General features: G+C 48.4%; 1 pseudogene; it reads left to right on the forward strand.

Moving 5' to 3' along the window:
* Positions 1 to 2930: 2930 nt before the first annotated feature.
* On the forward strand, positions 2931 to 5058 carry LOC103789392 (angiogenic factor with G patch and FHA domains 1 pseudogene; annotated as a pseudogene).
* Positions 5059 to 12451: the final 7393 nt, after the last annotated feature.

Raw genomic sequence — 12451 nt, forward strand, 5'->3', positions numbered from 1 at the left:
AGGCAATTCTCCTGCCTCAGCCTCCTGAGTAGCTGGGATTACAGGCACGCGCCACCATGCCCAGCTAATTTTTGTATTTTTAGTAGAGACGGGATTTCACCATGTTAACCAGGATAGTCTCGATCTGTTGACCTCATGATTCACCCGCCTTGGCCTCCCAAAGTGCTGGGATTACAGGCGTGAGCCACTGCGCCTGGCCCGCTAATTTTTACTTTTTTTTTTTTTTTTATAAAGACAGGGTCTCATTCTGTTTTCCAGACTGATCTTGAACTACTGGCCCCACGCAAACCTCCAACTTCAGTCTCCCAAAGTGTTGGGATTACAAGGATGAGCCATCACATCTATTTGTTTTTTCTGATTAGTAAAGTAACATTCCCAAATTGGTAAAAATTGAAAAAATACACAAAATCATCCACACGTCATCCCTAAATCTGTCACCCAGGGATAATCATCAGTAAGATTCTGATGCTCAATGTCTTCCGTTCTTTTTTTCTATGTAAATGTAATGTAACTGGAATTTTTGTGTGTAGTTTTTTTTCTTTTTTTGAGAAAGAGTCTTGCTATGTTGCCCAGGCTGGAGTGCAGTGGCAAGATCTCAGCTCTCTGAAACCTCTGCTTCCTGGGTTCAAGTCACTCTTCTGCCTCAACCTCCCGAGTAGCTGAGATTACAAGTGCGCTACCACACTCGGCCAATTTTTGTATTTTTAGAAGAGATGGGATTTCACCATATTGGCCAGGCCAGTCTTGCACTCCTGACCTCAAGTGATCCACCTGCCTCGACCTCCTAAAGTGCTAGGATTACAGGTATGAGCCACTGTCCCCAGCCCTCATTTTCTTACTTGAGAGTTAAACAAAATCGGATTTATACTTCAAGTAATTTGTATCTAATTTTTCTTTCACTTATTTTGTCCTAACGATTTTCCTCATACTAATTTGAAATCATTTTAATGACTAGAAAATATTACAGAAACTGGCTATGGCAAAATTTATTTAACTATTCCCTTTTAGAAATAATCTGGGATATTATAATGAATGTTCTATATACGCCAAACTTTCTTGAGACCCTAATTATTCCCTTAGTATAAATTCTTGAAATTCCACTTGGAAGTGAAATTATTGAATATTTTAACACCCTAGTTACATACTGCCAACTTCCTAGAAAGACTGTAGTAATTCACACTGCCAACATTAGATTAGAATGAATTTTCATCACACCATCGTCATTGCTGAACCTTATTTTTCTTTTCTCTTTGCTAACTTGATTTCTTAAAAGTTTCACTGCTGGCTGGGCACAGTGGCTCATGCCTGTAATCTCAGCACTTTGGGAGGCCGAGGCAGGTGGATCACCTGAGGTCAGGAGTTCGAGACCAGCCTGGCTAACATGGCAAAACCCCGTCTCTACTAAAAATATAAAAATTAGCTGGGCGTGATGGTGATCACCTGTAATCCCAGCTACTCAGGAGGCTGAGGCAGGAGAATCGCTTGAACCTGGGAGGTGGAGGTTGCAGTGAGCCAAGGTCACACCTCTGCACTCCAGTCTGGGTGACAAGAGCAAGACTCTGTCTCAAAAAAAAAAGAAAAAGTTCACTGCTGTAATTACAAGTGAGGTTAAATATTTTATCATGTTTGACAAATTTCTTCTTGTTAAAGCAATTAGTTCTTTTCATTTCTAAAGATGGTGACAGGCTGGGCACCATGGCTCATGCCTGTAATCACAACATTTTGAGAGGCCAAGAAGGCAGCAGGATTGCTTGAGCCCAAGAATTTGACCCAGCCTGGGCCACATGGTAAGACCCCATCTCTACAGAAAATTAGCCAGTGTGGTGGCACATGCTTGTAGCCCATGCTACTTAGGAGGCTGAGGATCGCTTGAGCCTAAGAGTTCAAAGCTGCTGTGAGCCGTAATCCTATCACTGTATCCCAGCTTGGGTGACAAAGACCTTTATTCAAAAAAAAAAAAAAAAAAAAAGGACAGTGACAGTCATAGGCTCTTTCCAAGGATTAAATGCCATAATCCAAGTAAGTATAAGGTCCTTGGCACAGTGTACCACACACAGTAAGTAGTGCTAGTAAATAAGTAAAGGCTAAAGGCTACTTTTACTTATTTGCCCTAAATCATTTTGATCCCCAGATTTTTCTTATCTTATAACTGAAAGTTTGTATTCTTTGGCAACTACTGTTATACTCTTTGCTTATGTGAGTTCAACCATTTTTTAGTGACTGGGTCTCCCTCTGTTGCCCAGGCTGGAGCACAGAAGCACAATCCTACTGCAGCCTTCAACTCCTGGGCTCAAGCCATCCTTCTGCCCTAACCACTTTTTTTTTTTTTTTTTTTTTTAGATGGGGTCTCGCTTTGCAGCTCAAGCTGGAGTGCAGTGGCATGATCTCATCTTACTGCAACCTCCACCTCCTGGGTTCAAGTGATTCTCCTGCCTCAGCCTCCTGAGTAGCTGGGATTACAGGCATGTGCCACCATGCCTGGCTAATTTTTGTATTTTTAGTAAAGACGAGGTTTCACCATGTTGGCTAGGCTGGTCTCGAACTCCTGACTTCAGATGATCCACCCACCTCCACCTCCCAAAGTGCTAGGATTACAAGTGTAAGCTAACGCACCTGGCTCCACCCTAGCCTCTTGAGTGGGTAGGATTACAGGCATGCACCACCATGCCTGGCTAATTTTTTAATAGAGATTGGGTCTTGCTATGTGCCTAGGAGAGATGAATTCAGCTTAACAATTCCACATACAGATGAAGTCATGCACTATTTGCCTTTCTGTGTTTGGCTTATTTCACTTAGAATAATGTCCTCCAGATTCATCCCTTTGTCACAAATAGCAAGATTTTCTCCATTTCTATGGTTGAATAATATCCTACTATGTAGAGAATGAGCTGCAGGTGGCAGGTGCGGGAAAGGAGAAGCTGTGACCTCGCATGGAATGGCTGCTCCAGAGCAACTCCAGCAACCGCCAGGAACTCTGCATGCAGGTGGAAGAAATCAATACCATACTCCACTGTGGGAGAAATGGAGAGAATTAAAAGTCTAATGTAAAAGTACTCACAGAGAACCATGCTTCTTGGTCAATCTCAGATTATTATTTTCAGAGCTACTATGATGATATTAGTCTTCCAGATAAAGTGAGTGACTGAACTGTCAGATCAGCAGGTTCAGGATATTGAATCTTCTGCTTTGAATTCTAAAGACCAATTACAAATAGAAAATGAGGCTCATCCTGGTACTGATAGAATAGCAATGTAAATGTAGACAAGAGGATCGTTCACATCCAATTCGCAGAAGCCAGCATCTGCATTAGCAGCAGAAGATATGTCCTTCGAAGGTTTGTCATTAGCTGAAAGTTTGAGAGCTGCACCAGAGGCAGCTGTATGACAGACTGGATTTAGTTATGCTGAAAATACTGAACTGTGTTTTGACCACAGCACTGGTTTCTATTTGAAAATCAAATATTATGATCCAATTTATTACTACTGTGATGTGGACAGTGGTTGCTATCAGTTTCATTCTTGAATAGATTTGCAACTTTATCAGACTGATAGCACAAAACAAAGATAAAAAAAGATTTAAGAAGAAAGGAAAGGTTCCAGGTTCTTCTACAAAAAAAATGAGGAAAAAGATTTGAATTCAGAGAAAACCTTCAGTGTTGAACCTACAAGCTCCAATAGAAAAGAAAATCGTACAAATGTAAAAAAAGGGGGGGGGGCGCAAAATAAGCATTCATCACAAAAATAGTCCCTCACAATTCACTCTTCCAGTTAGTGGAAATACTATGGAATCTCCTCTTAATGAAAACCTCTGTAATTCGACTTCATTTAAAGATGAGAAAATCACAGAGACTGATAGTGAACCAGAAGGTGAAATTACAGACTCTCAGATGGAGGGTAGTTAAGATAGACACATTACCAGTGAAGGCAATGTAACTGCAAAAGGTACCAAGGAGGAAGATGAGGAAAAACTCTGCTACAATTGTAAGAGAAAATAATATGGAGCATACTCTTCTTCAAATCCCTAAAGTTGGCCTCAGTAAGTTTCATGAGAAATTTTATTTTGACCATGACTGACAAAGCTATGTTTTTTTGGATCAAAATGGAACAATTATTAATGAGAAATGGCTTGTTCATTTGAAAATTAAATGTGATCCTTATATACTTGAGCTGGAGATGAAGTGAAAATTGGCGAGACTTTGTTATCTTACCACATTCACTATGGCAGCGATACCTGTGACGGATGTGAAGCAGGGCAGGTTAGAGCTCACCTTTGCCTTGATAAGACAGATGAATTGTTTGTTGGTCCAACACTAAGAAGGAAACCAGGTGGAAAGAAGAAAATCATTTTAAAAATATTTGAGTAAAATATGGTTTACAGAATACAGACTACAAAGATGTTAAGACTTTGGAGAATCTAAAATATTAAGATAGAGCTGAAAAACATAGGGAGCAGGTTGGAAATTTCTAAATAAACAATGCTCCTGCATCTGTTCATTCTGAAATTACTGATAGCAACAGAGGTCGGAGATGTTTAAAAAGATGGGTTGAAAAAAGGAGAGCTTCTACTGAGATTTTTAAAACTGAGTTTTATTGTATTGATTGTATGCATGGTTTAACTCAGTTTCCAGTCTACCTTCTTCGGGGTCAGGCTGTTACCATGTGGTCCAAGGGGCCCACCATGAATAGTAAAACTACTCCTATTACTCCTGGAAGCTGTGCCTGGAAGAGTGCTGCACTGCAGGTGGGGGCCTGGTCTCCTGGATTGGCCCAAGCCACCAATGCTATTGCGATGGGCTGCTGCGGGCAGTGGAGGCCGAGGAAGTTGAGGCCTGGGGCCTCACTCGTGGCACTGATTTCCAGGAAAAAACGCATGTGCAACACTGAGCCCCCAGTGAGAAAGATGTCCTCCACCCAGCTGGAGCCCCAACTGACCTGGCCAGCAGGTGGTGACAGAGGCAAAATGGGGACCCGGTGCCACTGGAGGCTGTGGCAGCTGACCAGGCCTTGGGCTTCCCTGTGGCACAACCTGCAGGTGGCCCAATGCAGCGCAGGGGCTTAGCAGGACCTGCAGCTGGGCTCTGGGATGTCCTTGGCCAGGCCCAAGGGCCAGGGTTGGGGATGGAGAGCTTTGGTGGTGGCCAGCAGGGGAGCCAAGTCCCAGTGGGGGTAGCCAGGCATCTGTGGCACCTCAGCCCTGTCCTCCTTGTCCTCCTTGCTCTTGTCGCCATCGTGCTTGTTGGTCTTGAGATGAATTCTCTCCAGGTGGATCTTCTCATCATCCTCTGCCTTCTGTGGGTTGCCCTCAGTGTTGCTACTGAGGCAGGCTCAGTCCTCCGTCCTCCTGGTCCTTGCTGTGCGCCCCTCAGGAGAGAATCACCTTGGTATGGTGGCGTCGACACACACTGGTGAAGCTTCTGGGGAAGAGTGTGAGGCGGGACAGGGGTTCTTGGGGTGTCCCTTGAGCCAGGCCTTGAACTGCCTGTGCTCCCAGCATGGCATTCTTGGATCATCCAGGGGTCCCCATAATGAAAATGGCCGTAGGGATAATGAGCCTGTGCAGTGTGAGCTGCGAAGGTGACAGGGTGCACCCATCTCTGTCCTTGAGTTCATCTTGCAATCCTGGCAGCCACCGGGCAGAGCCAGGGGTGGGGGTGTAGAAGGGGGAGGTGAAGAGGGAAAGAAAGAGAGGGATGTGTCCCAGAATCTGGGGAAGTTAGGAGCAGATGAGCCTGTGGGTTAGAGGCCTCCCTGGTGCTTTGTAGAGCCTGATTCCACCTCTTAGAGCAAGAAGCACCCAGCCCAATCCACCACTGGGGGAGATGGCAGATTAAAAATCACAAGCTGACTCCAAGAACTGACCTTTCACTGACCATGGGATCTTTTTGTGTCACTCTAGCAAAGTTCCAGAAAACACATCTCTCCAGAAGAGCACCCGGGAGCTGTGGACCCTACTCATTCCCTAGGCCACCCTTGGTCCCCACCAACAACAGCTCAAGAAACCAAGTTGATCTTACACTGGCTAGAGGGAAAAGCCTTTCAATTAGGGTGATAAAGCCTCAAAAGCCCTCACCTACCCCTGTTGCCCCTCCCTCTCCAAGCAGGGATCTGGCAGGAGAGGAAGAAGGCAGCCACATCTTTAATCCTCTGCTTCTGGTTCTGAACTTCATTTGGACTTGGGGAAGTTAACCCCTGGAGGAGGCACGGAGAAGCTTGGGCCAGGCAGAAGGGAGATGTGGGTGGCAAGACAGAAGCCACCCGGGGCTGCAAGGAGCAGGGCTCGGATAACTACAGCCCCACCAGCACGGAGGGCCCCAGTTCCCTTCTCACCCCCAACAGGCTCTGTCCTGTCCTGCAGGGCTCCTGTACTGACCAGCCCCCACCTTGCCTGGTGAGAAGATGTCTGGGTGAGGGAGTGCGGAAGGCCATGCTGCTGATAAAGCTGACTCCCTTGCACATGTCGAGGATCACCTCCTGGCACCGAGGGTCTACTGTGGAGACAGGACCTGATGACCTCCCACCATTGGTGGGGTAGGCTGCCTGAGCCTTGCTCGACAGCTCCTTGTGGAGATGTCCGCCTGCCTCTCTCAGAGGCTGGGTCATGAGCTATGCCTGTCAAGGACCAGCTGCCAGGACCAGGCTGGGGGCTTTCCCCTGGCATCCATGGCACTGCCCACTGGGCTATCCTCTATTGCAATGGTCTTAGGTAGCTCCTTTCCCCTTGACCAAGATGCCAGCATGCTGCCCTTTTGCTCATTTTCTGCCTTGGGCCCCAGAGGGTCTTCAAGCTAAGACTCCATGGAAAGCAGGCTGCTATTTTCAGGGAGGTAGGGACCTCCAGCTTGTTGATTTTCAGCTGTATCAGCTGAAGAGCAGACGGCTTTATAAAAGAGAGGGTACCTGCAGCATAGCAGACACGGTGGAGCAGGAGATAGGATGGGGTATTCGAAAGCTTTGCTGGCCTGGCAGCTTCCTGGCTGGCTATGGTTGAGGAAAGTTGAGGCTGCACAGCCTGCTGGCATGGTGACATATGTTGCCTGGTGTGCAGGTGTCCGTGTGTGCATGCACACACCCAACAGCAGCGGGTCACAGGAAACAGCAACATCTCCCAAGGCAGGAAGACAGCCATAGAACGAGGGGAGAAGGAAGGGGCTCTCCATTCAGGCCAGAGCTCTCTATAGTAACAGGAATGCCACTGGCATTTTGAGAAAGAGAATTCTTCATGCTTTGGGACATTTGATGAGGCCAACTCCTAAGCACAAAACACCAGCAGCACCGACACCCAGTGCCCCACCTGCCCAGCCCAGCGTTGTGACATTCACAGCCCCCAGCAGATTTCCATATACTCCTTAACAGATCAGCACTGCTTCCACCGGGTCACTGGTTTGGCTGCTCTCTAGTTTGCAGTCAGTGCAAAGCCTCTGATCGCTGCATTTGGGAGACTGACCACAGGGTGGATGGGAGTGGGAAGGGAAATCTAATGAGTATGGCTTCTCCACTTTCCAGAATTGGTCTCTTCAAAGACCCAGTCCCAGAACAACCCAGGGTGCCCATGCCAGCCCCTACCACAGCCTCCCAGGGCTGCTCTTCCCCTTTGTCCTCAAAGACATCCACCAGCTTCTGGCACAGAGAGCAGACTTTGTGCCAGTAGCCAAGGGGGAAGCCGGCATGGCAGCTGGGCACTGGCATAGGCAGGAAGCTGTGGCTGGAAGGAGAAGCAGAGCAGGTGGAGAATGCGGTGGTGCCTGCCTTGCCAATGATGTCCTTGCATGCACCAGGGCACAGAGCTCCACCTCCTCATTGTGGTCATTGAGCTCCCAGTGCCTCCGTGTCTTGAGCACCAACTTGAGCTCTCCAGAAGCTCAGGTACCTGGCTGTGACACCACTATCTCGCTAACATCAGTGGAGCCATACCAAAGATGAAGCTCTGCTCCTGCTCCCACGCTGGGGTGCCAGGGATAATGGACTGGGCCATGAGCCGGTAGCCATGGTCATCCATCATCATCATGCCCAGTGTGCACAGCCCCTCCGTGTCCACCGCCTTATGTTTGAGCCCACCATTCAGGTCAGTGGTGGGTGCTATGGAGGCCGCCACATGCCCACCAAAGTCCTTGTAATAGTACTGAAAATGAAAGCCCAGGTTGAAGAAGATGTCTTTCCCCATGAACATCTGCATCTTGGTCTCCTCTCTGGGGCTGATGGCTGTCACGCTGCTGTTGATGGCCACCATGGCCCCTGTGTGGCCACTGCCATGAAGTGACTGTGCACCTGGGAGGACCAAGGTTGGGAGAGCATGGGCCCCATTCACAGGAGCCTCAGTCTGTATCTACCAGCCAAGCTCACCTAGATGTTGGAGGCAACCAGGCCTGCCTTGGGAGCGCAGGGACCTTAGCCTCAGTCCTTCACAGTTAGAAAAGAGCAAGAAAACCATTTCTTTTGAAAAATCTAAACACAAGGAGATGGCAGCACTTAGTGATGAATGAGGAGTGTGAGGGCTGGAGCAGGATTGGGGTCCAGCAGCTGTGTGCCAGGCAGGCTTGGGCAAGAACCTCCCAGATTCAGTTTTATCATCCCTGAGTAACGGAAAAACAGTAACATTTGAGGTATTGACATTTACAAGGTTTCCCAAAGTCTATAGAAAATCATGTATAGAAAGAAGCTGCACCATCCCTGGTCAAGTCAGTACCAAAGAAATTCCAGCTCCTACTTCTTCCATCAACATCTCTAGGCTGTAAGATTATGAGAGTTTTCTAAGCCACAACTTTTCCTCATTTCTCTTAGCAACAGCACTAGAACTTTTAAACCCCAGGAAGCCAAACATGTTATGCAAATGAAATCCTGCCCTTCAAAGACCACGGCTGGGCTGCCTGGGCCCCACTGTGGTCAGTGAAGGGCAGGAGGATGGATGGCCCTGGCCACTCAGCCCAGTGGGAAACTGGGCCCTCTCATCCCAGAGAATCAGAGAGGCCAGAAAAAGGCACTGAGGTGGCCTTCCAGGAAGCAGAAGGCTAGGAGGCCTCGCAGGGGACCCTGAACAGCCTTCAGGCCACCTGACAGGGCTGGCCTATGCCAGCTTCCCTCACCTTCCTCCTCTTCACAGGACAACCCGACAGCACGTGGCAGGTGGGTCTGAGGCTGCCAGTCACTCACCACAGGCTGTGGGCACCTTCAATATGGCCCCTTTTTAAAGCAGCAATTCAAGCAGATCCTTGGGGGCAGCTTCCTCATTGTCTGCAGCTCCTCATTCCAGGCCCAGGTCTGCAGAGGAGCCAGGGAGGGAGACACGCCCCTATGCCTGAGGCCTCCTCTAGGATGTCCTTTCTTCCACATCCCTGTGGACAGGCCCAGATGCCCTAATGAACAGCCCAGCATGGAGCTTAGAGGAGAGTGTACAGAACCATCTGGCACCCAGGAGGGAAGTGGGTGCCTGGTGAGCACAGGCCCAGGCCACAGTCCCCTTTCCAGAAATGTGCTCTTTGCAGTCCAGCCTGAGGTGGAGGTGTCCTCTGTGCACACACAGTCCATGGTGTGTTCTCCCTGGGGGCCATCCAGCTGCACACCTGGAACAAGGTGGCCATTCCTCTGGACCCTATCACAGGCAGGGGATGGGGAGATGGGGTAGCCCCCCAGCCTCAGTGCCCTGCCATGGGCCCCTTCTACTCTGAGGCCCTCCTGTCCTTGGTTCTCCATACCCTGTGACACTGCCCTGAAGTCAGACAGAAGCAGATGGGCTCCTCTCCCAGGGTTGCTCTCTCCCATGTGGGCTGATGACTCCCTAGAGAGGAACTGAGTCAGGAGGAGCTGGGGACAGTTTCTTCAGGTGGAAATGCTGGAGTTCAGGCTGGCTGGTTCATTCCCTTCCTCTGTGTGCATGAGACAGGCAGGGCAGAAGGGACACACGCACCACCTTTTCTTCTGCATTCCTGCAAAGTGGATTCTGCAGGCCCAGCGGATCTGGTTGAGCAGCTCTGCTAGGGAAGGGCTTCAGAAGAGCTGCTGGTAGGTTTGGGGTTGCTATGAGAGTCATGGATCTACAAAGAGGGGGTGGTCACTGAGTGGGTGGCTGTCTTTCCACAAACCCAGAACTGATAGCATGTCAGAGGGTCATGGCAGGCTGGCAGGGACCCACTGATTCAGGTGAAAGCCCCATGTGTGTTCGATGATTTGGCCTTGCCAGTCCTCAGCCATGATCACAAAGAAGCACGTGAGGTCCCCATGCCTCTTGTGGTCCCCAGAAGGTAGGTTCTGGCTGCTTATGGTGAGCACTTTCAGGCACTGCAAGGGATGCAGGAATGGTCAAGCATGAGTGCACCACTCCTCCTGGAGTGTGGCCCTCTGCCCCATCAAAGAGCCTCTTCCTTGCTCCTCCAGGGAGTCCCACCTTTCAGTCATAGATCTGGGACTGCAAGGGACACCATGGCTGCTCCTGGCTCCCTGGAAGGATGTGCTCAGGTGGTGTGCCTCTGAGGGGGTTCATCTTCAAGCCTTTCTGAGGGCCCCACAGCCGCTGGTCAGCACAAGGAAAGGATGTCCAGGGCTAGTTGTCTCTCTTCCCAAATGTGGTCCTGGTCTGGGTCCCTCCCTAGACCCCTCCAGTGGGAAGGCCTATTTCTCGCCCCCCTCACCAGTTCCTGGCCCCCATGCTCTCTGCACTTCTGCACAATTCCCAGCCCCAGTGCCTCATGCACCTCCCAGGTCAGCCCCAGTGAAAATGCTCAGGAAGGACAAGGGGCTACCCTCAGCCCTGTTGGAGGCATCTGATGGGTCCGGGGCCGTGCTCTTGCGCAGGTTTCTGCCCTGGTTCACACATGTGAGGCCTCACACACTGTATAGGGCTCTGTCGGGAGGCAGGTTCCCAGGGCCCTGCATTCTGGAACAACCCACCTAGCACAGAGCAGAGTGTTATCATGCCCTGGTTTAATTTTGCAGGTGTGTTATCCTGTGTGATTAAATTTTCAGCTTTACACTTTCATTTTCAAATTCCACTATGAACACTAGAATTCTGGTACACACACACACACACACACACACACACACCTGCCTGCTGGCTAGCAGGGATCCTTGTTGGCAAAGAACCTTCTCCCAAATGTCTCTAGAGGACACCCAGGCATTGGGGGGGCTGGCAAGACCACCTCCTCTGTGTGGGCCCCTGTCTCAGGTGGGCAGGGCTGTCAGAGCTTCAGGGCCTTCACAAGCTCACCCTGCTCTCCTGGGGCAGCCCTCATGCAGGGGTGGCCTGAGGACTTCTCGGGATTCCCAACTTGAACACTGCCCCTCTGTGTGTTTCCTGGAATTTTCAATGGCAGATATTTAGGGGGAGGAGAGAGGTTCTATAATCACCACATAGACATTTTCCACAGAAGATACACAATTTGCCAATTGGCTCAATTTCATTCGTTGGTAAGAAAATACAAGTCAAACCACAATTAATACTAATTGACACCCACTTAAATGGCTATAGCAAAGGTACAATGACAAATGTTAGAAAAGAAGTGAGGAATATGGAACTCACATATGCTGCAAATGGGAGTGTAAAATGTTGTAGCCACCTTGAAAACAAAAAAAAAAACTAAACAAAACAAAAATGGGGCTATTCCTCAAAATGTTGCACATAAAATCACTAGAGGACACAGAAACTCTAACCCAAAGTTAGTATGCAAAAGAAATAAAATTCCTATAATCATAAAGACTCTTACATGAATGCTCACAACGTGTGGTCTTGTCCATGCAATAGAACACTACTTGCCATCCAAGAGGAATGATGTAATGATACACGCTACCACAGAAATGAAACCCAACATCATTAGGCTGAGTGAAAGAACCAGACCCAAAAGACCACATAATTCATGATCCTGGGTATTAGACATTTTGATAATAGGCTCATGTATAGAGACATAAAATTGTTGTCTAGATCTGACATGGCAAAGGAGAGTGAATGCAAAGTAGACCCCAGTAAAGCATTTTATAAAATAGACATATCAACATACACTAAGGTACTTTCGACTTTCAGGAACCCAAGTCACACATTGTAAAAATGAAATATATTTCTTGTCCAGTTCAAAGCATAATAAAGAAAAGGGAGGCAGCAAGCTAACAGGCACGTGTTTGGTTACTGACCTAGGGGTATTAATGGGCAGGAACCATCTGATTCATTTAACCAGGTCAGAAAAGCAAAGGAAATGATGTTAATCTGTTGAAGACCGCTGTGGCTCACAGAGTGTTAGGAGTGACGCTGTACTCACAGCGTTGGGTATATCCCTTATCAAACACAGCTCAAAAGAGCCATCTCACAGGGAGGTCAGCAAGACCCTCCTTGGCATTGGAGCTAAAGTGCAGAGCATGAAGGGGTTTATAGAAAATTTTAAGTTCTTAGTATACTTTTCCATGGAAACTTTAAAGATTAACAATGATAGAGATAATAGATAATAAACCCATTATGAGTACATTATCACTAG

This window comes from Callithrix jacchus, chromosome 14 (genome assembly GCF_049354715.1).
Source record: "Callithrix jacchus isolate 240 chromosome 14, calJac240_pri, whole genome shotgun sequence".
In the NCBI taxonomy this organism is placed as follows: Eukaryota; Metazoa; Chordata; class Mammalia; order Primates; family Cebidae; genus Callithrix; species Callithrix jacchus.